The sequence below is a fragment of the Coturnix japonica genome, chromosome 27 (assembly GCF_054131305.1).
Source record: "Coturnix japonica strain WE chromosome 27, WE-NBRP24, whole genome shotgun sequence".
NCBI classification, from domain to species: Eukaryota; Metazoa; Chordata; class Aves; order Galliformes; family Phasianidae; genus Coturnix; species Coturnix japonica.
Genome location: NC_140689.1, coordinates 4,951,962 through 4,979,168, shown reverse-complemented (window position 1 = coordinate 4,979,168; position 27,207 = coordinate 4,951,962). Strand labels below are relative to the sequence as shown.

General features: G+C 47.4%; 1 long non-coding RNA gene across 1 annotated transcript in view; it reads right to left on the bottom strand.

The window, feature by feature from the left end:
- The window catches only part of LOC146756367 (uncharacterized), a 499,728-nt gene that overhangs the window by 38,879 nt on the left and 433,642 nt on the right, over positions 1–27,207 (bottom strand). The window lies entirely within an intron of this gene.

The following is a 27,207-nucleotide window of genomic DNA, read 5'->3' as shown; positions in this document are numbered from 1 at the left end:
GCAGAATGGGGATGGCTGTGCTGCTGCTTCCTTTTCTGTCTTAGCTGTGGTTTTCCCTTGCAGGGCACAGTTCTCTGCCTGGGCCCAAGTCTGTGTGGGTCTCTCCATCCACAAAGCTGCTCACCGTGCAGGCGGCACAGGCTGAGAGGAGAGGCCAGAGCAGCTCTCCTGTTGCAACACGGAGCAGCAAGATACAAGTGGAGGAAGGGCCTGCAGCTGTACTGAGGAACTTCAACGCAATCATTGATTTTCCATCTGAAAGATAAAGAAAGAGGAATTCCCTTTCCAGCCCCTACCATCATTGTTCGGATGATTTTTATTGGTTTATTTTTTGTCCATTATATCTTTGAGGATTCAACTAACACACAGTTGCCCTATGGCCTCAGTGGAGCCACACAAGGTGCCTTTCCTTCCTGGTTGGGCAGGCAGTCACGAGATGCAGAAAGCCACGCTGGCGTATATCCTGTTCTGTGCTGGCTGTACATGGAAATCTTGGGGTTTTCCAGATTTCAGGGCCATGTGCCTGAAACCAATTGTGCTTCTCCTGTAAGCAGAGCTGTTGGTCAGACTTGCTGGCACTAGAAATTAAAGGTGGCAGTGAGCTGAGGCCGAGGAGGTGTTAATGTAAGAGTCAGGGATGCTTTTGAACTTCCCTTATAACTGTACGGTTCCTCAGAAAGCAGTTACGCCTGCCAGCTCCTTTCCTGTCCGGCTGTGGAGCCTTTGCTCACATGCTCCGAATCTTGCTTGAAATCATTGAGAGGAATGTAGCCAGCAGGACTTGAGGGCTGAGCTGTAGGAATGGAAGCATCCTCTGCTGTTTGAAACAGAGGGTGTTTCTAGGCTGTGTTTCAGCAGAAAGCAGGCAGTGGCGGGAACAGGCAACTATTGGCAAGGGCTCGGTGCAGCTCTTCCCTCATCCTGCACCACGACTGACAGCATGCTCTGTTTTCTCTCCAGACTGAGTTCTCCCAGTAAGAGGGCAGAGTCACCAGCTGGCAGTTGGCGTTCCTGCTTCTGCCTGGGCAAACCATCCCCTGTGGCCAAACACCAACTGCAGAGCAGTGCCAGGGAGCCCTCTGAAGCAGAAGTCGTGGTCCTGGCAGGTAAGGGTGCAAATCCAGCTTTCAAAACACTGCTTGTCAGCAACACAGGTAGAATTCATGCTTTCAGTGGGCTTGTACCTCCTTCTGGCATTCAAGCCCGTGCCTGACATCTTTGGTTGACTCCTGTCTTTCCCAGATGAGTCTCACAAGCTGCTTGAAACCTGCTTGACAGGCAGCACCAAGCCTTTGCCTCCTTGGACAGTGAAAGTTTGACGCTAAATGCTGTGTATCTACTCTTTCCAGGTGAATCCATCCCTCGCCAACACAGGAACCCACCAGCAATTTGCAATGATGCACGTTGTGCTTCCATCAATGGAGTGCAGTTAGGATGCATGAGTCACTGCAGTTCCAAGGACAGCCTTCCACGTGACAGCAATGATGGAGAGAAGGATGTTTGACCTATTCAGTTTTGGGCCCCTCCCTGCAAGAAAACCTTGCGGTTCTGGAACGTCTTCAGCTACGAAGGTAGTGAGGGGTCTGGAGCACAAACCTTACGAGGAGCTGCTGAGGGAACTAGGATTGTTCAGCTTGGAAAAGAGCAGGCTCAGGGGAGACCTTATAACTCTCTATAACGTCCTGAAGGGAGGCTGTAGTGAGCTGGGGTTTGGCCTCTTCTCTCGTGTGATCAGTTATAGATCTAGAGGGAATGGTTTTAAGCTGTGCCAGGAAAGATTCAGGCTGGACATTAGGAAATATTACTTCCCCTAAAGGGTATTCAGGCATTGGATAGCACTGCCCAGGGAGGTGGTGGAGTCACCGACCATGGGAGTGCTCAAGAAACGTTTGGATGTTGTGTTGAGAGGTATGATTTATCCGGGAAGTATTGGTAATGGTTGGACCAGATGATTTTGTAGGTCTTCTCCAACCTTGATAATTCTGTGATTCTGAGCTGAGAAACTTTTCTTGCTCAAGTCCAGCTTCCAAGCTTAACCACCTACAATGAAGTTGATGTCGTTTTTCTGGTAGCCCTCAAGACAGTGTCCGCATTTACCCAAAAATCAGGAGGTAACCAGCTGCAGTGAAGTGAGCAATTTCAGTGCCTATTTCTGATGGTGGCAATGAGTTCAGAGGTCACACTTAATTGACGGTGCCTGTTTCCATTCTGACAAAGGCTGTAGTTGCAGCTGACTTCCCGAGGCTGCCATACGTGGTGGTGACGCAGCCTTGGGCTTCTGCGTTTGCATGACTCCCACCTTTCCTTTCTGTGTCTTGCAGGTCAGCTGGTGCTGGAAGCGGCCGGTATCTGAGTAGGAATGAAGGTGAGTGCAGGAGCAGCTGCTGAGGGGAGGAAGGAAGTCCATGCTAATGAGCTCTGAAGCATCTGCAGGTCCAGTACGAAAGGAGGCAGCAGTGATGCAGGGGGCTCCCCAGCAGGAAGCTGTCTGATCCAAATGCTTGCTGAGAGTTTGGAAGCCCAAGCCCTTATGGTCTCTGTAAGGGTGGCTAGTAAAAAAGATGTTAACCAAGATGGTGGTAAATAGTCAAAGATTATTAGCAAAGGAAAACTCACCAATGTTGGTGCCTTGACCAGAAAGCTGAGGCAGTCTCAACTGGGGAGCAGTCTCCAAGAGATTCTGCCTTAGTGGTGGTCAGCCTTTAAATGAGGTGAGGTCTCAGAAGAGGTGCAGTCGAGGTCCACCCCTTCTGGGAGCACAGCTAGATTACTCTCACCTGTGCTCCCGCAGCTGACCCAACACTTGCCTCAGCTGATTAATCAGAGGTTCAAGCTGTGATTTCCCATACAGTCTCTAAGCTGAAGGCAGCATCTCCTTGATCTGATGGTGGTGTGCCTGAGTGAGGGAGTGATCCAAGCTGGATGCAAAAGAGTCATCTTAATTTCTCTGCTATTTTACTTCAGATGACACCTATTGGGTGTTGGTTTCTTAAAATTTGGATCTAGGAGGTGGCCTCTCCCTTTGCTTCTGGTGAAAGCAAAGATGTGCAGCAGGAGTAGAAGACAAAGAGGTTTTCTTGGTGACAGCAACACCAATTATTTGATTCAAATGTAGAACTGTGATGAAGATGGTGAAGAACAGATCCGCCTCAAAGACATGCTTGATCACATAAGGAATGAGCATGTGATCCAAGACAGTGGCTTTAGCAGGGGGAGGCCATGCCTAACCAATCTGGTGCTCTTCTATGATGGAGTGACTGCATTTGTGGACAAAAGGAAGGAAACTGATGTCATTGACCTGGACTTGAGCAAGATCTTTTACATGGCCCTCCACCACATCCTTATCTCTAAACTGGAGGGATGTGGATATGACAGGTGGACCACCTGGTGGATAAGGGATTGGTTGAAAGGCCACAGACAGAGGGTGGTGATTCATGGTTCTGTGTCCAGGTGAAGGCTGATAACAAGTGGTGTCATCCAGGAGTCTGTCTTGGGACCAGTGCTTTTTAACATGGTTATCAGTGACACCAATGATGCAATGGAGTGCACCCTCTGCTGTTTGCTGAGTGGTGGGGCTGATGCAGTGGAAGGAAGGGATGCCATTCAGAGGGAGCTCAACCGAGAGGTTGGCCTAGGTGAATCTAATGAGGTTGAACACAGCAAAGTGCAAGGTTTTGCACTTGGGCTGGAGGAATCCCAGGCATCTGTACAGCCTGGGAGGAGCAGTCCTTAAGAGAAGCCCCGCAGAGAAGGACCTGGGGGTCTTGGTGGATGAAAAACAGAACGTGAGCCATCAGCGTGCTCTTGCAGCTCAGAGAGCAAATGGTCCCCTGGGCTCCATCAGAAGAGGGGATGGCCAGCAGGGACAGGGAGGTGATTGATCTTCATGATCCTTGAGGTCCCTTCCAGCCCGGGCCATTCTATGATTCTGTGATTACACTCGCTGTCAGAAATAACGGCAGCTGTACAGAAGCTTGTTTTTTCTTTCTTTTTCTGGCTTTGAAGGAGAAGGGGTGGAGCAAGGGGAGACCCACTGGTCATTTGTCACCTCATGAACAGGATGGATTCTGCATTGACTGTGAAAAACCTGGGCTAGTAGCATGGGCATGTTTCAGGCTGGACTCTTCTTTTGCTCCTTGGTTTCCTTTTGGCTACAGGGAGACAGCTGTCTAAAGGTGTGTTTTCAAACCCACTCTCCAAAACCGTGTTTCATTGTTGCAGGTGGTTCAGTGAGCTCTTGCAGTGCAGATGCTGTAGTTTGCTGTAGAATCTGAATGGTTTCTGTTCCTAGGGGAGGACTGGGAGGAGGTAGTGAGAAGAGAATTCAATGCCTAAGGGGAGGGGAGATCGGGGATTGGTGGGAGAGGGAGCCAATAGGAGGGAGAGAGGAGTTGGGCGCAGGGTGATGGTAACACCCCTTTGTGATGTCATAATGCCCCTTTGTGACGTCATAATGCTTCTTTGTGATGTCATAATGCCCTTTGTGATGTCATAATGCTCCTTTCTGACATCATGATGCCCCTTTCTGACGTCACGATGCCCCTTTGTAATGTCATAATGCCTCTTTGTGACGTCATAATGATCCTTTGTGACGTCATGATGCCACTTTGTGATGTCATAATGCCCTTTGTGACGTCATAATGCTTATTTGTGATGTCATAATGCACCTTTTTGACATTATAGTGCCCCTTTGTGACATCATAATGCTTATTTGTGACGTCATAATGCCCATTTGTGACATCATATTACCCCTTTGTGATGTCATACTGCCCCATATGAAGTCCAGGCAGAGTCAAAACCTATGGACCTGCACGAGGATCACTTTCAAGACAGTGGCTCTGTTGCTTCAAGCTTATTTGCTTCGTCCTGCCGCCACTCTATTACCAAGTATCAGCAACCTCTTGCATGATTCAACTTGCAAACGTTTGACACTAACCCTTGTGTTTCTGTGCCTTCCTAGATAATTCGAGCCCTTGTCAACCCCAAAGATCCAAACCAAGTAGTGATGTGCAGTGTGTTTCCATCAATGGAGAGTTCTTATTAAGCACAAATCGCTGCAATTCGGATGACAGCCTTCCACATGGTAACAGTGATGGACACAAGGGGCTCATCCACGTTCATGCTCTCATATCTCCTGGCTCTGCTGAAGCTCCTGACCTGAGCCTGCCAGACACCACAGTCACCTGCCTGGATTGTGACCCAGCGCCTTTGCAGTGCTGCCCATCCCAAGCACAGCCCGAGTGCCCCAACAGCAGCACCACCATGCAGGAGCAGGGCAGCATCAGTGAGGTGAAGCTGAGCATCTTAGATGGGGACTTAGAGTCAGGCTGCCAGTCCCAGGCACCAGGCAGCAGCACCAGCTCTGAGCCACTCTCATCTTGACAAGAGGAGTCCCATCTTCACCCTTGACCTCTCAAGCCCTCCTGTCTTTTATTGAATAAAGTTACTCTCATGCTCAATCATCGCCTTGGCTGCATTCCGAGTCTTCATTCACAGGGATTGGGATGAATGCAACAAACAGCAAGGCAGCTCAGCTTGCAATGCTATGGCTGTGGGGTTCGTGCAGGCAGAGCTCTGGGTTCCCATTTTGCCTGGCTTTGGGATGTCTGCAGCAAGATCTCTACCATTTTGTATGGCAGCAATTAATCTCTAGCATCCAGGTTGCTGCTCATGATAATCCCAGTCTTCCTAGCTGTCGCTTTGTGATACCTTTTAAAGCCTTTTGATACTCTTTGATGCCTTGGCTGCTCCCTAACACCTCTGTCCTCCTGCCATGTTGACTCATGTCTCCCACTTTTAAGCTGGCTTTGCAGATCATCTCCAGCCCTGTCATCATCGCGCTGCAGCAGGAGGTGCTCACCTGGCCCAATGTCTGGCAGTGCTGCTTGTTCTGCAGATGAGCAGCTGCCTCCTCATCTCTTCAGCTACAGTAGTTTTTCTCAGGGCAGTTTGATGCAGTCATGCTCCTCTGGATTTGGTGTGTTAAATCCATGCTGCATGGCAGCAGTCAGTGCAATACAAAGGTGTTCTGTGTGCCACAGCATTTCTCCAGGGGCTGCCAAAGGTAGAAGCACAACACAGCACCATCCTTCTGACAGTAATGTCTGTGAGTGTTAGACATGTGAGTACTGCATCATCCCCAGCGTGTCAGTGCTTTTCCACACCAACCTGACTCTCACACTCTGCACTGAATGTAACTATGCTCTTGTGGAGACAAATGCTTTCTGTCACATCCTCCATCCCTGCAACCATTTGCCGGTAGGCAGCTCTTGCAGAAGAATCAAGCAGCAGAACCTTTTGCTCACCCTACAGCATGCAAATGCTATGAAAGCAGAAATAACCTGGCGTGCTCTGGGTCTGCAAGGCTGCACAGATGGGAGAAGTAGATTGTGTTTTTGCAGTGGAAGTTTCCAGTATTTTCAGTACATAGTGTAGGCCCTAACTGAATGTATAACCCTCTTGTAAAACAGCTGTATAAGTAGTTTTTGCACCAAGAAAGTTGCTGAACAGAGTTAAGTTCAGACTGGGGGCATTCTGACATGGGTAGAATTGAGACAAGCACAAGATAAATACGCAGGGTGGGTAGAGCCCAGCACAGGACAGAATGAATGTACTGACTGTTGGAAACATTGCCCTTCTCTGTCCGCAGAAAAGTACAAGGCAGACCTAAAAACAAGAGGTTGGTAACTGACCTATATATTAGGTCAATTCAATTTCAATATATGGAAAGGAATCCTAGCAACAATCTGTAGGACTATGGCACAAGGCCATATTATATCAGGCTCTAGCAAATTTACAGGCAGTCACTGCACGAAGAGGTAGATTTGAGTTGCACATTATATGATTCCCACAAAGATTAAGGAAATCTGAAGCTTTCAATATATTTTTTTTTATTCTTTTTTCATTTCATTTTTTAAACACCTGACCCAGACCCCAACCCTCACAGGAGCTGTAGAGATAACAGCATTAACCCGCAATGTAACTCTAATCCTAACCCTTACCCTGATTCTAAAATCGTCTCTAACTCCAAATGTAACAACAAAAATGATGCTAGAAGTTTGTAGCAAAAGGAACCTTAACCCTGATCATAATCAAAAAAAAAAAAAAATCATTATGGTAACAATAATCTTTACCTTAAGAGTAATATCAATCAGAGCCCAGATGATGCCTGCATCCAATCAGAAGCATGCTTTGTATTATTTAAGAGTTGTATTTTTTCCAATGAACTCTCTCTATTATCACGTTTATAAAGTAACAGAGTCTGTTCTTTTTCTCCTGACACTATGCCTTACTCCTGACATCCCCTGGAAATGACCCAGATAGGGCACCATTAAAGTAATGCTAATAGTAATGTCAATCCTAAGGGTATCTCTAGCCTCAGTGTTAATGGGACGCTAACAACAATCCCAACAGCCTTAAACATTCTGGTGGTGTGAAAGAGGTGCTGCCTTGCACATGCTGGGCAGTCCCATTGCCTGTTAAATGCAGGCGGCAGCGTAGAAACATGATGCCCGTGGTCAGAATGCCCTGTGGCAGATCCTGGCACCGGAGAACTGACCGGAGAACCATGAGAGAACTGACAACAAATCACTCGACATCAGAACCGACCCAGTGGTTATTTACAAGCCTTGGGTGACCCAGACAACAGGATCTCAGAGTGGTGAATGTAGGTACAGAAGTTGTTACTACTCTGTTTTCTTCTAAAAGAAGTGGTTTTTTTTTCATCTCAGAAGTTGGGGGGAGGGGGGGGGGGGGCGGGAAAGGGATATCAATTTAATTACTCATTAATTTATTGACAGACATTCACGTTTGCTACGTTTGGAGAAGTTTTTATTTGTTTGCTGTGGTTTGATTTTTTTTTTTCTTTTTTTTTTTCCCCCTTCCCTCCTCTTCCATCTTTGTGTTCTTCCCCTATAATCAAAAGAGAACGGATCCCCAGGGTCTGTCCCGCAGACGTTCTTTCCGTGGTCTCTGCTGCCACCTGCTGGCCAATAAGCGGAACTGCCACTGTTGGGCGTTTGGTGCCGCAGGAAGCACAACGCAGATCTGAGTTCTGACCGGTCTACGCAGCAATTCCGCCAATCTTTATTGCGATAAGCCCTCCAGACAAGAGCATAAAGTCTTTGCCTGAGGGCAGGGTTAGTAGTAATGGATGTCAGTTTTGAAATTTCCAGTCCATTCACCATAGCACTTTCTGCCTCCATGTCCCATAACCAGAGCAGCTATGCTGGCATGCTCTCTTGGTTTCTGTCTAAACCACTGTACTATATCCATCAGTTCAGCTGCTGTATTATGGGCAGCAGGGTTTGGGGGGTGGACACTGGTCAGGGCACTCCCACCAGCCTATCCTGCATTTATTTTTTTTCATTTATGGGTTACAATCAGTCAGATCTCAAATAGATCTAGTCCAAATGGAACCTCAAAATCTGACCTTTTAGTGCCTTCATTTACAGAGTCCATTTTATACAGATTCCCTTGTACAGGGCCCCCATGGTCCTCCAGACAGTTGTTACTGATCTTGCATAGGAGAATGATTGAATTAGGTTTTTTTCCCATCAAAACTGCCACCTGTCTTTCCAATTTTTCAACACTATCATTCAATAGCTGATTTGCATCAGCCTGAGCCTCTTCAGTTATGTTCAGACAGTTCAAGGCCATTAAAAGTGGCCATGCCACCATGAACACAGCTAACTGTCATTCTCAAGTTGTAAGTATGTCTTTGCTAAGACCGTGGAAATACTCAGTCAGGTGGGCCAGGGACTCATGGACCCTCCCTCCGTCCCACACAGGGCCCCATTTTTCAGTGACAGAAGCAATGCTGCATTTTGAGGATCCTAGGAATCCCAGGACATGCCCTGACAAAAGGTCATTTAAAGGGGTAGTCTTTCCCCATCCAAACAACTCCATGATATTCACAGAATTACAGAATTGTAGGGGTTGGAAGGGACCTCCAGAGACCACTGAGTCCAGTCCCCCTGCCAAAGCAGGTTCCCTAAACCACGTTGCACAGCTCAGCATCCAGGCAGATCTTGAATATCTCCAGAGAAGGAGATTCCACAACCACCCTAGGCAGCCTGTTCCAGTGCTCTGTCACTCTCACCATAAAGAAGTTATTGCACACATTAGTGCAGAATTTCCTATGGTGCAGTTTCTGTCTGTTTCCCCTTGTCCCTCCTCCACACACTGCTGAAAAGAGTCTGGCCTCACCTCTTTGCCCCCCACACCTCAAATATTTATAGAACCTGGATCAGGTCCCCTCTCAGCCTTCTTTTCTCAAGGCTAAACAGACCCAGTTCCCTCAGTCTCTCCTCATAGGGGAGATGCTCCAGGCCCTTCACCATCTTTGTGGTCCTCTACTGGACTCTTTCCAAGAGATCCCTGTCTTTTTTGTACTGGGGAGCCCAGAACTGGATACAATATTCCATATGAGGCCTCACCAGGGCAGAGTAGAGGGGGAGGATCACCTCCTTCGACCTGCTGGACACGCTCTTTTTAATGCACCCCAGGATGCCATTGGCTTTTTTGGCTACAAGGGCACACTGCTGGCTCATGGTTAATCTGTCGTCCACCAGGACGCCCAGATCCCTCTCAGCAGAGCTCCTCCCCTGCAGCTCTTCCCCCAGCCTGTACTGGTGCATGCAATTATTTCTACCCAGGTGCAAGACTCTACACTTGCTTTTGTTAAACCTCATCCGGTTTCTTACTGCCCGGCTCTCCAGCCTGTCCAGGTCTCGCTGAATGGCAGCACAGCCTTCAGGCGTGTCAGCCAATCCTCCCAACTTCATGTCATCAGCAAACTTGCTGAGAGTGGTCATTGATGAAGATGTTGAACAAGACTGGACCCAGCACAGACCCCTGAGGGACGCCGCTAGTTACAGCCCTGCAGCCAGACACTGCACCGCCAACAACAACCCTCTGCACTCTGCCAGTCAGCCAGTTCTCGACCCACTTCACTGTCCAATCACCTATCCCATACTTCCTCAGCTTTGGTATAAGTATGTCATGGGAGACTGTATCAGTTATAGAGGTTATAGAGTTCAATTCCTGTAGTCAATTTGGCGGCCCAGGTGGGACCAGCTCTGTTCGCTGCAGGACCAGCTGAGAGGGAGACAATTTTGGCGCACCCTGAGATTTCTCTGAAGGACTCCCTTCCTCACCTGATCACTGCAGGGACAGACAAGGACCACCCATAGGTGGACCAGGTATGTGTATGGTAAGTGGAGCCCATATGTCTTGAGGAGACATCCTACACAGTTTACAGCCATACGTGCTGCTCCCAGGGAGGTGAGCTCATGGCTTTGGTTGCCAGCTGGGGTAGGAAGACTCCTTGGGTGAGTTCCTATGAAAGGGAACTGTATGTCATATGAATGGAAACAAGAACAAATACTCTCTCCCAGGTGGGTGACAATAGGAGGGACCTAGGTTGGTCTCTCCTACGGGTATGGGATATAGTGGATAGCCTGTCAAATGGTAGCCTGGGTTCTCCAAGTTGTAATCACGGGGCTTATAGGTTGTATGTTCAATATTATCATCTGCTTTAAGTGTTTGGTACCGTGTGTCAAGCCGACTCTGGGAAAAACATTAACGTTTGCAACTGGTCGACCAGAGTATGAGTGTTATTAAGATTCCAGCTAGAAAACGTTGTCAGCATTGTGTAGTATGAATAAACCATGGTTTTTGATCTAAATGTCAGAGTGAGTGTGGTGTGAGTGAGACACAGAACAGCTGCAGGGTGAGTGCCGAGTCCCGATCCATGTTTCCTTCCTCCTGTGAGGGAAATGGCCAGACACGGACAAAGTGAAAGACTGTGTTGTCTGTCCACTCATATGTACTTTCTGCTTGTATGTAAGAAGATGGGAGTTTGTACTCTGTAGATTAGTAAGATTGTCCTGAGGAGAGGTGTACATTCCACCCGACCAATGAGTGTCAACCCATTTATGTAATACTATGTACTGCTTGCGAGGAAGTGTGTGAGGGAGGTGGTTCAATCAGTGCTGGTTCTGTGGCACAGTGTTTATAACTGAAGAATACAGACTGTATTAAAGGAGTTTATGTGAACTGAAGAACTGTACTGTTTGACAAACAGTTTTGATGGTATAAGAAATTGTAATTGTTAATGATATATGGAAGTGTACTTGAGGGAATATGGAAGTGTATCTGAGCATACAAACAGAGGAAGCATTTACAGAAGAAAAAAGGTTAAAGTGAGTTTACCTGCACTGACATGAGAGCAACACCCTGCACCGCAGCCCTGTGAGCTGAGCAGAGCAGAGCAGAGACACAGTCCTCATGTATCAGGTAGTGTTATTCTGCTTACCAAATGAATGAGTTCACTACAGAAGAGGCAAATCTTCCCCTCTGCTCCATTTGTGGCATACTCTGGAGTTCAAGGCATTGCAAAGCTATGGCACATCTACTTTCTTTCAATGATGACGCCTTAGTATGCTCTGGGCTGTCATTTCAATTGCATCTAAAGAAGTCTAGGGTCATGCCAGCTGACAGGAAGCTGGCAAATGTTGTCTCATTGTAAGGAAGAGCAAGAAAGATGACATGGGCAATTATGGACCTGTCAGTCCAGAGCCTGGTAAAATTATGGAGAAAATGATGGTGGGAGTTATGGAAAAACAACTGAAGGACAATTCTGTCATTGGTTGCAGCCAACACAAGTTTGTGAGGCGAAGGTCCTGTTTAATTTAAGCTCATTCTGTGACACAGTTATCCGTTTAGTTGACCAAGGGAAGCCAGTTGATGTAATCCTTGAGGATTTCAGTGGAGATTTTGATACTGTTTCTCACAACAACCTTCTGGACAGAATGTTCTGCATATGGCTAGACAGAAACACAATGTGGTGGGTGAGCAGTTGGCCAGTAGGTCAGTCCCAAAGGATTATAGTCAGTGGGTTCCATCAGGCTGGTAGATGGTCACTGTCGGGGTCCCCAGGGCTCCATTTGGGGGCCACTTTCCTTTCATGTTTATGCAGATGACTTGAATGCAGGACTAGAAGACGTTCTGAGCAAGTTTGCTGATGAGACCAGATGAGGAGGTGCTGTTGCTTTGACTGAGGGTGGAGAGGACTTGCAGAGAGATGTGGACAAGTCAGAGAAGTGGGTACCAGTTGGTACTAAGCACCAAGTGCATAACGTATAACAAGAACAAGTGCCTGATTGTGCACCGCAGAACATAAAGGACATCAAACTCTGGGAGAATGTGCAAACGAGGGCACTGGAACTGAGAGATCTGAAGTTCAGAGTTTCACAGGGATTGACTGCTTGTTCAGACTGGGCCTTTCTCACATCCCTTCTCACATCCTGCAATGAAACATAGGTCTCATATGGGACATGAACCTCACAGCGTCCTTGCACCACATGTAGAGCCTGGGATCTTCTGTCCCCATGTCTTTCATTTAACATCATACAGACCTCCAACCCATTGCCCCAGGAAATGCCAGGAGCCAACATGAGAGACAGGATCTCTCTACCACTGGTCTTGCAATCAGGGCTTGACCTGTCTGCTTCGTAAGGCAAAGGAGATGTTTCTTAGCATGCCAGTGCCTTTGCCTGCCTGTAGTCATGGCTTCCAGTTATCTTCTCTAACAAGTCCCTTGGGAAGCTTACTTGGTAATGGCTCTCAGTGGGCCCATTAATACTCCAAGAAACTTCACTGTTACTTCTGACTTTGTCTTGTTGAGCACTTTGTGCAAACTTCTCTCTGCACTAGAGGCTGATGAACTCAGCATCAAATGCACCCTGGGGCCCATTATAACCTAAAGAATCTCCTGTGCCTTATGCCATCTTGTTATCTTCTTCAGGTTATCAGAACTTGTTCAGCAAAAAGGAGGGATATCTGGAGAGAGCTTAAAGAATCCAGTATAAATTTATTGTCTATTTATTTATAGTTGGGTTTAAAGAAGACATTAAAGCAGCACTGTGCAACTGATACCAATCCAGGATGTCCCAATGAGTTCTGTACTGTTACTGTGTTGACAAAGGTCCTTCTCAACCTCCCCACACAATTTCTGCTCACAATGGACCTATGGGACTTGCATCACTTTTCTTCACATCACTCTTCTCCTCTGCATTCATCCGCTCAGTGTTAAAACTGCTTTGCACCAACTCCCACTGGCTTTCCTCAGAGAACCAGCTATACATGGAAAAGGAAAGATTTCTCTTTTTTATCTGGCCAGCAAATGGAAGGAAAGGTGATGCAACTGAATGAACAGTAAAACACAGTGATCAACTGCATGCCATGTTCAAGCGGCATCTATTGAAGTTTGTCTTTCATATGGAATATTTTTAAAAGAAATGATTTATTCTGAGGTAGGATAGGATAGATTGAATCACAGTGAAGTAGTTGACAACAGAGGCCATCAGACTCTGAGAGATGGAGCAAATTCCAGTAATCTTCCTGGGATAGATCAGCCAGGTAGTTGAGAGGTATCAACTTAAAATTGATCAGGACTTGTGAGTATTTCACACATTGAGATGGGTTAACACATTCTCATTGATTTATATCTTTGTCTCCAACTCTGTTTTTCACTTTTACTGACATTAATGAACATCTTTCAGACTTCGTGCCTTAATAAAAAAGAGACAGTGATTGAGAAAAAGAAAAAGTATAAGAAGAAAAAGAAAAAGAATAGATAGGAAGGGATAGATCAAATCACAGTGAAGGAGTTGACAACACATTCCATCAGACTTTGGGGAGATGGAACAAATTCCAGTAATCCCCCTGAAAGTCAGAAATCAGACAGATAATTGGGAGGTATCTGACTGAACAAAGAGCAAGGGATGGAGAAATCTGGAGGGCAGTGGGAGTAGTGTGTGCCCAAATGGCCTTCTGAAAACATGCCCTTAACCATGGCCATTTCTTTAGGAGAGCTGAAAACACTTGGAGGATGAGACACATCAAATAGGCAGCAGGGAAGAGTAGTGCTGGGCACCAGGCTACAGTCACAGGGCATTGGCACTGGCACCGCTGTCTCTGTCTCTGAATCTGAAGACATTTGTGTCCAGCGAACACAGTTCTGGAAAACATTGTAGTTTCAGTAAAAGAAAAAAAAAGACATCAAATCACCTCAAAGATTCATATTTACAACTTAAAATGGAACAAGACTCATGAGAATTTTTCATGTTGAGAAGGGTTAACACATTTTCATTGATTTCCATCTTTGTCTTCAATTATTTGTTTCAGTTTTATTGACATTTATGATCAACTATTAAGCTTACAGCCTCAAAATAAATAAATAAATTAAAAGAGATACATTTGCATCTTGCACATGGCCTGATGCCCCTTTGACCTTCACAGTTCCCACAAGTCCTTCCATGCCGGAGAGTATGAGATCCAGCAAAGCACCTCTCCTCTTTGGTTCCTCCACTGCTTGGTCAAGAAGCTGCCATCTGTGCTCTCCAGGGATCTGCTGGATGCCACATGCCCTGCTGTGCTGTCCCTGCCACAGATAATGGAGTGACAAAGGCCACCAAATAGGACAAGGGACAGACAACATCAGATTCCCATCTGTCTGCAGAGGGCACCTTCCATTTACTCTCCCTGATCAGGAAGACAGGAAAAGACACTGATGGTCTCCTCTGTTTGCCATTTCCATTAGCTCTGACCTGTCTGCTCTTCCATCCCCAGGCAGAGCTCAGTGCACTCTCACAGAGGGCATTCACCCTTCTTTGTCTCCTCGCCCATCCATCCTAAAGACTCGGTATCCCCCTTGTGCTACAGTGCAGTTGTGGAAGCCATTAAACTGTGTCCCCATGGTCCAAACAGGAGCTCAGGCCTGCAGCTCTACCAAGATTTCTAGCTTCTTCTGTGTTGGTGTTTGCATTAGTGCAAAAGCACAGAAGTAAATATCCTAATTGAAAAGCATCACTGGACATTGCCTGACTGGATAGCTCATCTATGGTATCAGTGTGCAGAAGGTGGCACACAAACATTAGACCGATCGTGGGTCTTGGAGGTGACGTAGCAGCACGGACACACCATGGGCATGGCTTTCCTGAAGGCCCTGTGCTGCTCTTGTAGCTGTGAGTGAATTCACTGGACAGCCAGTACTATCCCCTCTCTGGCCCTCAGCTGATGCCCAGAAAGGAGGTGTCTATCTCAGGGATTTCCCACACGGTTTACAAGCACTTGCAAAAATCAGGAGCAGCCCAGGCACCTTGGGCATCACCCAGTGTCTGTGTGTGAGCAACTGCCTCCCTGCTGAAGGACCGAGGACTCAGAGCAGGAGCTCACATGCAGGCAACTCCTTGTGCACTTCTGAACTGAACCAGAGAAATCCCAGCTCCTGTGGTTCAGTGGGGAGCCGAATCCCATTTCAGCTCCAGGATTTCTGTCAAGGGATGAGACTCCTGCGCTGCCTCAGCTGGATCACTGCCCTGCACAGGGAAAGTCCAAACCTCGCCTTCCTTGTCTGGTTGCCCTTATTGTTTCATCAAACGATCTCTGGGAGCACTCCCCATATGTCTCCAATCAGTCACTGACCACTGGACATGTGGTGGTTAATTGAGCGGATTTCAAAGCACAGTCATGATGCTGTTGTCTTTCAGGAGCTGTTGGCCATGAGGACCCAGGGACATGTCAGGGGAAATGAGTGGGAAGGATAAAAATGACATCATCTGCTGCTTGCTTGTCCAGGTTCCTGGGACACAGGGAGCTCATAAAAGTGGGCAGAGCTGCAGAGAGACAGCTGTGCCCAGGAGCAGATCTCGTGCACAGCACAGCCTGCAGGTGACAGAAGGAGAGGAGAGAAATTGGAGAGAGCTTGCAGGATGTGTGTGGTGTGAGCGGGCTGTGAACTCACTGCAGGAGCATTGCTCACAGACCATGACAAGGTAAGTCTCACAGCTGACATTGAGCTGCTTTTAATTAAGGGATAACTATAACTGGGACATCCCATAGGAGATCTGACTGCAGGCACTGCATGTTTCTTTACTGTGGAAAAAGCTTTCTGCTCCAGCTGAGACGGGTGCCCAGGGCTGTCCTGCAGAGCAGGGTCCCTGCTGTGCCCCAGGGGCTGTGTGCCGGGTATGGGACTCTGCCGCCTGCCAGGCTCAGCACTCAGCCTGCCCGGGGAGCTGCCCAGGGCGCTGCGGGGAGACAGGTGGGGGGAAGGAGCCCCCCGGCAGGGCTTGTGCTGCTGCTGCTTGGGGCAGGGGGATCACAGCTCCACTGAACAACAGTATGTTTCTGAGGGCACTTTGCAAGAGGAGAGCCAAGGCAGGGGGTTTCCATTTCCTGTTCTGAGGCAAAGAGCTTTGGAGTCAGAAATCTAAAAGGGGCAATAAGAGTTCTGAGCATTTTTCGTCAATCAATTGCTTGTTTTGTGAACCCTCACACATGATGTGCTTTCAGTCTCCCCTTTCTCGAAGGATGGAATTATCATCATTTTCTGTAGGCATGAATAATTCACTTATCCTACAAACAGGCAGCATTTTCTAACTGAAACTGAATGCCACAGAAGCTCGGGTAGGGGGCTCTAAGAGCACTTGGGGTAAAGATATGAGACTTGAAACAGATGAAAATATCCAGGGAGAAGGGATAAGAAAATAAGAGGAAGGTTAGAGCTCCATATGCTGCTTCTGCTTAAGGAATGCTGATCTACATGAAATTAAATGCAAGTAATGGTGCTAAATGTACACTGTTGTAGGAGAATTAAAACATTTCATAGTATAGCAGGAGTAGTGCCTCTGAGAATGGTCTGGACTTGTCATTATCTTCTGCACTCTGAGCAGGACTCCAAGCCCAACAACAGCAGATGCCCAACAGCAGCTCCATCAGCGAGTTCCTCCTGCTGCCGTTGGCAGACACGCGGCAGCTGCAGCTCCTGCACTTCTGTCTCTTCCTGGGCATCTACCTGGCTGCCCTCCTGGGCAACGGCCTCATCAGCACAGCCGTAGCCTGCGACCGCCGCCTGCACACCCCCATGTACTTCTTCCTCCTCAACCTGGCCCTCCTCGACCTGGGCAGCATCTCCACCACTCTCCCCAAAGCCATGGCCAACGCCCTCTGGGACACCAGGGCCATCTCCTACACAGGATGTGCTGCACAGCTCTTTTTCTTTACCTTCTTCATGTCAGCAGAGTATTCCCTTCTCACCATCATGTCCTATGACCGCTACGTTGCCATCTGCAAGCCCCTGCACTACGGGACCTTGATGGACAGCAGAGCTTGTGCCACCATGGCAGCAGCTGCCTGGGGCACTGGGGTTCTCAATTCCCTGCTGCACACTGCCAGTACATTTTCACTGCCTCTCTGCCAAGGGAATGTTGTCAACCAGTTTTTCTGTGAAATCCCCCAGATCCTCAAGCTCTCCTGCTCAGAATCAAATCTCAGGGAAGTTGTGTTTATCTTTTTTGGTGTGAGTTTAGGCTTTGGTTGCTTTGTTTTCATATTGGTGTCCTATGTGCAGATCTTCATGGCTGTGCTGAGGATGCCCTCTGAGCAGGGATGGCACAAAGCCTTCTCCACGTGCCTCCCTCACCTGGCCGTGGTCTCCCTCTTTCTCAGCACTGCCTTTTTTGCCTACCTGAAGCCCCCCTCCACGTCCTCCCCACTCCTGGATCTGACAGTGGCACTTCTGTACTCAGTGGTTCCTCCAACACTGAACCCTATTATCTACAGCATGAGGAACAGGGAGATCAAGCACGCTCTCAGGAAGGTGTTGCAATACTCACTATTCCCGCTTCAATAAAGTGCACATCTTCATCGCATGATTCCCAGTGATGGTTCTTCATCTTTTATGCATCTTTGATTGATTGATTATGTGAGATATAGCAATGTGCAAAAAAATGTTATTGAACTTATAAAGAAAAATTTGTTTCACTTCTTTCACACCTACTATCCATTTTCTCACTCCAAGAGCTCATGTAAACATGGAACCAGATTCCCCGAATAGGTTAAGAGATAAATAAATAGCATTCAAAATACGCTTTTCCTTAGCTCTTCTCTTATCCAACTTTGTCTGGATTTGGGGAAGGTACAGCCACAGATAGAAGCACAACTAGTTCTTTCCATTCCTCCTCTCTTTACACTGATACAGTGCACAGAGGATTCGAGTCCTCTCATTTCTACAGGCCTGAAGGTCTTGTGTGTCTCACAGCAGTCCCGTCGTCTCTACAGCAGCACTCAGGGGTTTGCTTAATTTTCTTATCTCAATACTTGGAACAGCTACAGGACCTGTAGCATAAGTGACCACAGAGCCCCTTATGAGGGGTGGAGTGACAGTGGGATCTGTCCAGAGCTTGGAGCAACTGCAGGATGTGTAGCAAAAACTTGGAGCTATTGCAGGGACTGTGCCAGGAGTTGCAGAGGCTGCAGCAATGTCAGCAGATCCAGCTCTCTTCCCCTTGAAGATGCTGAATAGTGTTGAACACAGCTCAGTAGGTGTGAGCCAGGCCCTGGAACACTGCAGTCATTTGTGCCTGTTTAGGATTACCAGTGCCACAGCAGACCTGTCTCCAATATTCTACCAGTTTCTCAGGATCCTGCAGTTGCTCGGAGATGAAGTTCCAAAGCCCTGGGGGTGCCCACCACTCCAGGCAGCTGCCCAGACTGTCCCACACCCCCTGCCATGCAGAGCCTTCTCACCTTGGGGCAGATCTCTCACTGATATTCCTGAATAATTGTTTAACCTCAATCCTAGAATCATAGAATCACCAAGGCTGGAAAAGGCCTGAAAGATCATCCAGTCCAACCGTTCACCTATTACCAATAGCTCCCACTAAACCATGTCCCTCAACACAATATCCAGTCTCTCCTTGAATACCCCTGGTCTCCCAGAGACGACAGTGTAAAATGTGTAATTCCTAATCATACCAACAATATTACTTCCAAAACCCAAAGATGTCCAAAGAGCTGAATGTGCACAAAACTTCACTTTGCCAATTTTATCGTGGTACAAACCAAGGTCAAACAGCATAGCAAAATAAATACCCTAATCCAGCATCCAGAGTTGACAAATGATGCAGCAGGGAAAACAAGCAGCAAGCAAGGAGCTGTGCAATGCAGCTTCATGAGAAGACTCAGCAAGCTTCACAAATAGGGAAACTATCAGCACCATGGCCTGCACATCTCCAACTCCCACAAAGCCCTGTCCACTCTGGACAGATGTGCTGTTACCACAACCCTTGGAGCCTCACATCAGGCACCAAAATGACTGTGGTTGTTGAACCCAACATGTGGCTCAGCAGCTCACAGTGCTTTGTGCACTGCCCCATTCCCAGTGGGATGGGGATGAGAACTGGGAAAAAGAGTACAACTTCTGGGTTGTAACAAAACAGTTTACTAAGAGAGATAAAAGGAGAGGAGTAATAGTTATCACTATATATCCGTTGATATAGAATCGTATGTAACAACTGATGCAAAAGCACTTGCTCAGCACCACCAGACTGATGCTCAGCTGGGCCCTGAGCAGTGAAGAGACTGAGATGAACTCCCACCCCTTTCAATACAATTTCTGCTTGCTGTCAGCTGATAGACAACGTCTCTTTGGCCACTTTCAGTCAGCTGTCCTCACTCTGTTCCCTCCCAGCTCCATGTGCCCTTTACTGACCATGGCCTTGGCTCCGTACAACACTGCTTAGCAGCAGCTGTAAACATCAGAGTGTTATCAATGGTTTTCTCCTAGAACCAAAACACTGCACCATAGCAGGCAGTCTGAAGAAAAAAAATTCATCTGAGCTGTAACTCAGATTCCTGCCTGTCCCCCTCCTCTTGTTCTTCCTGATCAGGAAGCAAGGAACAGAATCTGCTGCTCTTCTTTTTGAAACCTTTCCATCAGTATTCAGGTGGCTCCTCTGCCATCCCCGGGCAGAGCTCAGTGCACTCTCACAGATGGCAGCAGCCTTTCTTCATCTTCATTGCCTAATCGTAATGAAGAGTCTGTACCTACTTTGCTACAGTTCAGAGGTGGGAACCATCCCACCATGTCTCTGTGAGACAAACAAGACCCTAGGCCTGCAAAGGCACAGAGATTTGGAGTTCGCTGAGTGAATGTTTGTGGTCCTCTCATTAGTGTAAGAATTCTTCAGAAAGCATCCCCTTCCAGAAGCATGCTTTGATTTAGCCTGTCTGGGTCTTGCATCTACACTGTGGTACTGATGTTCAGGGCCTTGCTCAGAATCAGCAGCCTGCATGAAAGGAAAAGCTCTGTGGTTTTCTCTTGATTTGTCCCGTTTATTTCCCATGCTACCCGCACTGGTCTACAGGCACTTTAGGGCAGCAGTAGGTTGGGGTTACCCCCAGAGGGTACACAGTAAGATTTAGGACGGGGTATTGGCAACAAGACTTTCTCTGAGGAATCCTCACACAATCCTATAGAACAACTCAGAGGCTTTCCATTCAATCTCCAACAGCAACAATATCCCTCAGCCCTTCTCTGTCACATCCAATTCCCCACCCTTCCCCATTTGGACCTGGTTTAAAGCCCTATAATCAATCAGTGCAGGAGCATTTCAGATGGGGTCATGGAGGAGGCAGACTGCCATTCTTGGGGTGGCCATTTTCCCAGGAGGGCATGGTGGGAGGGCTTTGTCCCATCTGGTTCCACCAACACTTGCATCCACCCAGCAGAAGGCTGTGCCCTCTGTGTCCCACTTGAACTCTGCATGGAGCTTACAGTTGGCAGTGACATGGCTGAGAAGCTCTGGGCATGGATTAAGGGACAGGGAATTAATGTGCCTTCCTAACTTCCTCCCTGCATGCCTTAGCAACTTCCTTGTAATCTCCCCAAGTACCCTGTCCCTTTTTCCAGAGGACGGAGATTCTCTTTTTCTTCCTGAGTCTCAATAGTTTTTCCCAGTTCATCTGCACTGGTCTTCTTCCCCTATGGCTCACCTTATGGCATTCAGGGACAGCCTGATCTCGTGCCTTTAAGATTTCCATCTTGAGGAGTGTCCAGGCTTCCTGGACCCCTTTACCCATAAGGAGCGACTCCCAAGGGACCTGTGCTACAAGTGTCCTGAACAGGTCAAAGTCCGCCCTCTAGAAGTTCAGGATAGTAGTTTTGCTAGTCACCCTTCTGACATCTCCAAGAATAGAGAATTCTACCATTTCATGGCCACTCTGCCCAAGACAGTCCCCAACCTTCTCAACTCCTACCAGTCCTTCACTGTTAGTGAAGAGCAGGTCTAGCAAGGAACCACCCCTGGTAGGACTTCATACCAGCTGTATAAGGAAGCTGTCTTGCATGCAATCTATAAACCTCTTGGACTGATTCCTCTGCTATTTATTATATTCCCAGCATATATCAGAGAAGTTGTAGTCTCCCAAGAAAATGTGTGCTGGCAATCTTGCGACTTCAGTAAGCTGCTCATAGAATGCCTCACCCATCAATTAGGCGGTCTATAAGAAACCTTTAGCAAGATGTCACACTTACAGGCCTTTCCCCCGATCCTTACAAACATGCACTTCATTCTGAAGCCCAAGCTCTTCAACATCAAAACTCTCTTTAATATAAGGGGCCACACCACCACCCTTCCTTCCTCCTCTATCCCTTCTGAAGAGCTTGTAACCATCCATCACAGCACTCCAGTCATGGCAGTGGTCCCACCATGGGTCGGTAATAGCAACTAGGTCATGGTTTGTCAGATGCACAGTTGCTTCCAGCTCCTCTTGCTTGTTGACCAAGCTGCGTGCATTGGTGTAGACGCACTTCAGCTGAGGCATCTGCCTCTCTCCCAGCTCAAACAGCATTTCCCTAGGCTTATCTCTGGTAAGCCCTGTTTTGTCCACTCCCCCATCGTAGCTAGTTTAAAGATCTTTCGATAAGCCCCGCTACCGTCTATGCTAGGATTCACTTCCCCCTTTGAGACAGTTGGGTTCCATTCATGGATAACAGACCATGGGCCAAGTAAACTGTCCTGTGATCAAAGAACTCAAAGTTTCTGGCTCAGTACCAACCTCTGAGACAATTGTTCATTGCTTTGCTTTCCAAGCCTGCTCTGTGTCCCTCACTGCCACTGAAGGTATAGAACAAAAAATCACTTGATCTCCCACTTTGTGAACTAAATGGCCTAAATTCCTGAAATCTCTTTTTATAGTTTGTAGTCTTATCTAAGAAATTTCATCACTGCCCACCTAAACTATGAGTAGTGGAAAATAATCAGTGGACCTAACCAGCATTGGGAGTTTCCTCATTATGTCCCTGACCTGAAACCAAGAAGGCAGCAGACTTACTGACAACTGGGGTCCAGTCTGCAAATGGGGCCCTCTATTCCTCTGAGAAGGGAGTCACCCACCACGGCCACCCTTCTTTCTTTCATGGCAGAGGAAGTCACAAGGCTTGGTAGTGACTGCCTTGCATTAGGTTTCCTCCTAGGCAGATCCTCCATTGCCTCCCCATTCTTATCTCCTTCAGATTTCAGAGTGTCAAACCTGTTGCTTAGATGGATCAGGGGTCGAGGGCTAGGCAGGCATGGGGGGGCTCCTGTGACGTTGAGTTGGGACTCTCTTCCAACCCTTCTCATCAGTCAGGTCTGTCTGACTGTGACAGGGCAGGGAGTCAACCACTTTTCTGGGGGTATCTGCCTGGCAGCCTTCCCTCGGGGATGCCAGCAAGTCACTCCACCAGCCCATCTCCCGATCACACTCCCTGATGGTAAACTGTGAGTAAAACCTTGAGTAAAGTGAGAGTTCACCTAGACAAAAGTATGAGTAGAAACATGGACTGACATGAGGGTAAACCCAGAGTAAACCCAGGATCCCATCCATTGGGCATGCACAGCCTCTGAGGGCAACTTTTTCCAGTGTTGCTGTGTAAAAATATAGGTTCCTCACATCTAACCTATGTCTCCCCTTTTTAATTTAAATCCGTTTCCATTTGTCCTGTTATCAACAGACCATCCCATCCTTATTCTAGCGTTAGGCATCTCATCCTCAGATGGAAACCCTGGGGCTGAATTGGGATCAGTTTTTCAAAGAACCACAGGAGCTACAAGTTCACCTAGCTGAGTTCAGATGTGCACAGTGAGGTGTCTGTGTGTGAGTCCCTCATCTGAATCCTTGGTTTTTATTCCACAGGGACTGCACTACTCATACACAGTCTCTCAGTGATGCCCAAGATGCCTTGGGTGATCCTAGTTTTGTGCTAGTGCTTGTAAACTGTGACGGAAAATCTATGAGATAGACACCTCCTTCTGGAGCATCAGCTGAGGGCCAGAAGGGAGGTATTCTTGGCCATCCTAAATACCACCTCAGCCACGTGCTTAGGGCACCCATTGTGTCTTTTGCACCTGACCCCATGGAGTATGTAGTGATATTCAGCTTATCAAAAGGATGAGCTCAGAACAGAAGAGGCAGATCTTCCTCTCTGCTCCATCTGTGGCATAGTCTGGATTTCAAGGCATTGCAAAGCTATGGCACATCTACGTTCTTGCACTGATGACACTTTAGCATGCTCTGGGCTCGCATTTCAATGGCATCTAATAAATCTAGGGTCATACCTGTTGACAGGAAGCTGGCAAATGTTGTCTCATTGTAAGGAAGAGCAAGAAAGATGACACGGGCAACTATGGACCTGTCAGTCTCACTACAGTGCTTGGTAAAATTATGGAGAAAATGATGGTGGGAGTTATGGAAAAACAACTGAAGGACAGGTCACAGACAACACAAGATACAGAGGGGAAGGTCCTATTTAATTTCAGGTCTTTTTATGACACCTTTATCCATTGAGCTGAACAAGGGAAGGCAGTTGATGTAATCCTTGAGGATTTCAGTAGAGCTTTTGATACTATTTCTCCAGCACCCTTCTGGACAGAAATTCCTGCATACAGCTAGACAGAAACAGAACGTGGTGTGTTGTAATACAAGAAGAATTTTACAGAGCAGCAGCCATGGATTGAGATAAGGAGTTCACAGAGCAGCAGCTGCGGAGCAGGATAAACAGCATGAGAACAAAGGACATCTCTAGGAAAAGAATGAATGGCTCATGGCTTTGAAGGGGGGTTATAGGGTTGTTATTGCAGTAGCTTTCCTCCAATTAGCGTGTGTGATTTTTGGACACCCTTGTCTGTCTCCTATAAAAGTCTGGCTTTCGGGCAATAAATTGATGCAGCTATATGTAACTATATTGGTGTTTCTCTGTTTGACCCAGCACGCTGACATTTTGCCTTTCAAGTTCACCAGCAGTGGTGGGTGAGCAGTTGGCCAGTAGTTCTGTCCCAAAGGATTATAGTCAGTGGGTTCCATTGGGATGGTAGATGGTCACTGTCAGAGTTCCCCAGGGTTCCATTTTAGGGCCACTTTCCTTTCATGTTTATGCAGATGACTTGCATGCAGGACTAGAAGATGTTCTGAGCAAGTTTGCTGATGAGACCAGATGAGGAGGTGTTGTTGCCTCCACTGAGGGTGGAGAGGACTTGCAGAGAGATGTGGACAAGTCAGAGAAGTGGGTATCAGTTGGTACTAAGCACCAAGTGCATAAAGTATAACAAGAACAAGTGCCTGATTGTGCACCTGGACATAAACACTGTCTGTATATTGGACACATGAGAGACGTCTGACTGAAAAGGATTGGGGGTCCTGCTCAACATAAAATTTTAAGTGAGTCAGCAGTGTGCCCAGCCAGCCAAGAAGGCCAACAGTCCCCTAAAGTGCATCAAGCAATTTATTGCCAGCTGGGTGGGAGAAAGGTTTGTCCCTCTTTGCTCTGCATTGCTACTGCCTCACCTGGAGCACTGGGTGCACTTCTGGGCAATGCAGAACATAAAGAACATCAAACTATGGGAGAGTGTGCACAGGAGGGCACTGGAACTGAGAGATCTGAAGTTCAGAGTTTCACTGGGATTGACTGCTTGTTCAGACTGGGCCCTTCTCACACCCCACATCCTGTGATGAGACACAGGGCACATGTGGGATATGAACTTTAACAGCATCCTTGCACCACATGCAAATGCTTTTCCCAGTGCTTCAGTGTTCCACCACCCATTGCTTTCAACATAGTTTTCAACACCCCATTGTATCTTTTAATTTTACCAGAAGCTGGTGCATGGTAGGGGATATGATAAATCCACTCAATGCCATGAACTTTGGCCCAAGTATTTATTAAGGGAATTTTTGAAATGTGTCCCATTATGAGACTCAGTTCTTTCTGAGGTGTCATGTCTCTATAGGACTTGTTTCTAACAACCCAATATTGTGTTTCTGGCAGTAGCATGGGGTACTGCGTATGTTTCAAGCCACCCAGTGGTTGCTTCCACCATGGTAAGCACAAAACGCTTATCATTATGAGATCCTGGCAAGGTGACATCATTCACCTGTCACTCCTCCCCATATTTATACTTTTGCCTTGGCCTTCCCCCCAGAGAGGCTTCATATTCTTGGCTTGTTTAATTATGGCACATGATTCACAGTCATGAATAACCAGTGCAATAGCATCCATAGTTAAGTCCACCCCTCAGTCTCTAGCCCAATTATATGTTATGTCCATTCCTTGATGGCCTGAGGTCTCATGGAACCATCAAGCTTGAAATAATTCACTCTTGTTCTGCCAGTCCAAGTCTATTTGAGCCACCTCAATTCTGGCAGCTCGACCTACCTGATGGTTGTTTTGTTGTTCTGCAATAGCCCGACTCTTGGGCAAGTGTGCATCCACGTGACACACCTTTACAATCATATCTTTTTTTTTGAGCAGTTATGTTTTTCTACAGTTCAGCAGCCCAAATAGGTTTACACCTCCGTTGCCAGTTATTTTGTTCCCACTGCTGTAACAACCCCCATAAGGCATTTGCCACCATCCATGAGTCAGTATAAAGATAAAGCATTGGCCACCTCTCCCGTTCAGCCACATCTAAGGTCAGCTGGACAGCTTTTACCTCTGCAAACTGACTTGATTCTCCTTTACCTTCAGTGGCCTCTGCGACCTGTCATGTGGGGCTCCAAGCAGCAGCTTTCCATCTCCGATGCTTCCCTACAATATGAAATGATCCATCAGTGAAAAGAGCATATTTCTTTTCATTTTCTGGTAGTTCGATGTATGGTGGGGCCGCTTTAGCACATGACACCTCTTCTCCTGGTGATGTTCCAAACTTTTTATCTTCAGTCCAGTTCATGATCACTTCTAAAATTCCTGGACGATTGAGGTTCCCCATCCGCGCTTGTTGTCTAATCAGTGCAATCCACTTGCTCCAGGTGGCATCGGTAGCATGATGGGTGGAGGGAACCTCCCCTTTCAACATCCGGTTCTTCATTGACAGTCGAGGTGCCAGAAAGAGCTGCATTTCAGTACCAGCTACTTCGGAAGCAGCCCGAGCCCCCTCATACGCGGCTAAGATCTCCTTCTCAGTTGGAGTGTAGCACTCTTCAGACCCCTTGTACGCTCAGCTCCAGAATCCCAGGGGTCGGCCTTGGGTCCCTCCTGAGGCTCTTTGCCACAAACTCCAAGTGGGACCTTTCTCTCCAGCAGCAGTATAGAGGATGTTCTTTACATCCTGTCCAGTCCGTACTGGCCCCAGGTCCATGGCAGAGGCTATCTCCTGTTTAATCTGTTCAAAAGCCTGCTGCTGCTCTGGGCCCTATGCAAAATCATTCTTCTTCTGCATCACCTGATAAAGGGGGCTTACAATGAGGCTGTAGTTTGGAATGTGCATCCTCCAAAAGCCCACTGCACCCAGGAAAGATTGTGTCTCTTTCTTGCTAGTTGGTGGAGACATGGCAGTGATTTTGTCAATCACTGTTGGGATGTGATGACATCCATCCTGCCACTTTATACCTAAGAACTGAATTTCCTGGGCAGGCCCTTTTACTTTGCTTCACTTAATAGCAAAACTGGCTCATAGAAGAATTTGAATTATTTGCTCTCCAGCACAGCAGCACTCAGTGGGGGTGTGACCTCATTCAGGCCACGGTAGTCTACTGTCAGCCTCCATTCTCCACTGGCTTTACGCACTGGCCATATGGAGCTGTTAAAAGGTGAGTGAGTTTTACTGATCACTCCCTGATTCTCCAACTGGCGAATCAAATCATGAATGGGGAGCAAGGAATCCCTGTTGGTGCGATACTGCCATCTGTGCACTGTCTTTGTAGCAATCAGTACCTGCTGCTCTTTTATTTTTACTCGTAGCAGCCTCACAACAGACGGGTCCTCTGACAGGCCAGGCAAAACAGACAGCTGCTTAATGTTGTCCATATCTACAGCAGCGATTCCAAAGGCCCAGTGATACCCCTTAGTATCCTTGAAATGCCCTCTTCTGAGGTAATCAATAC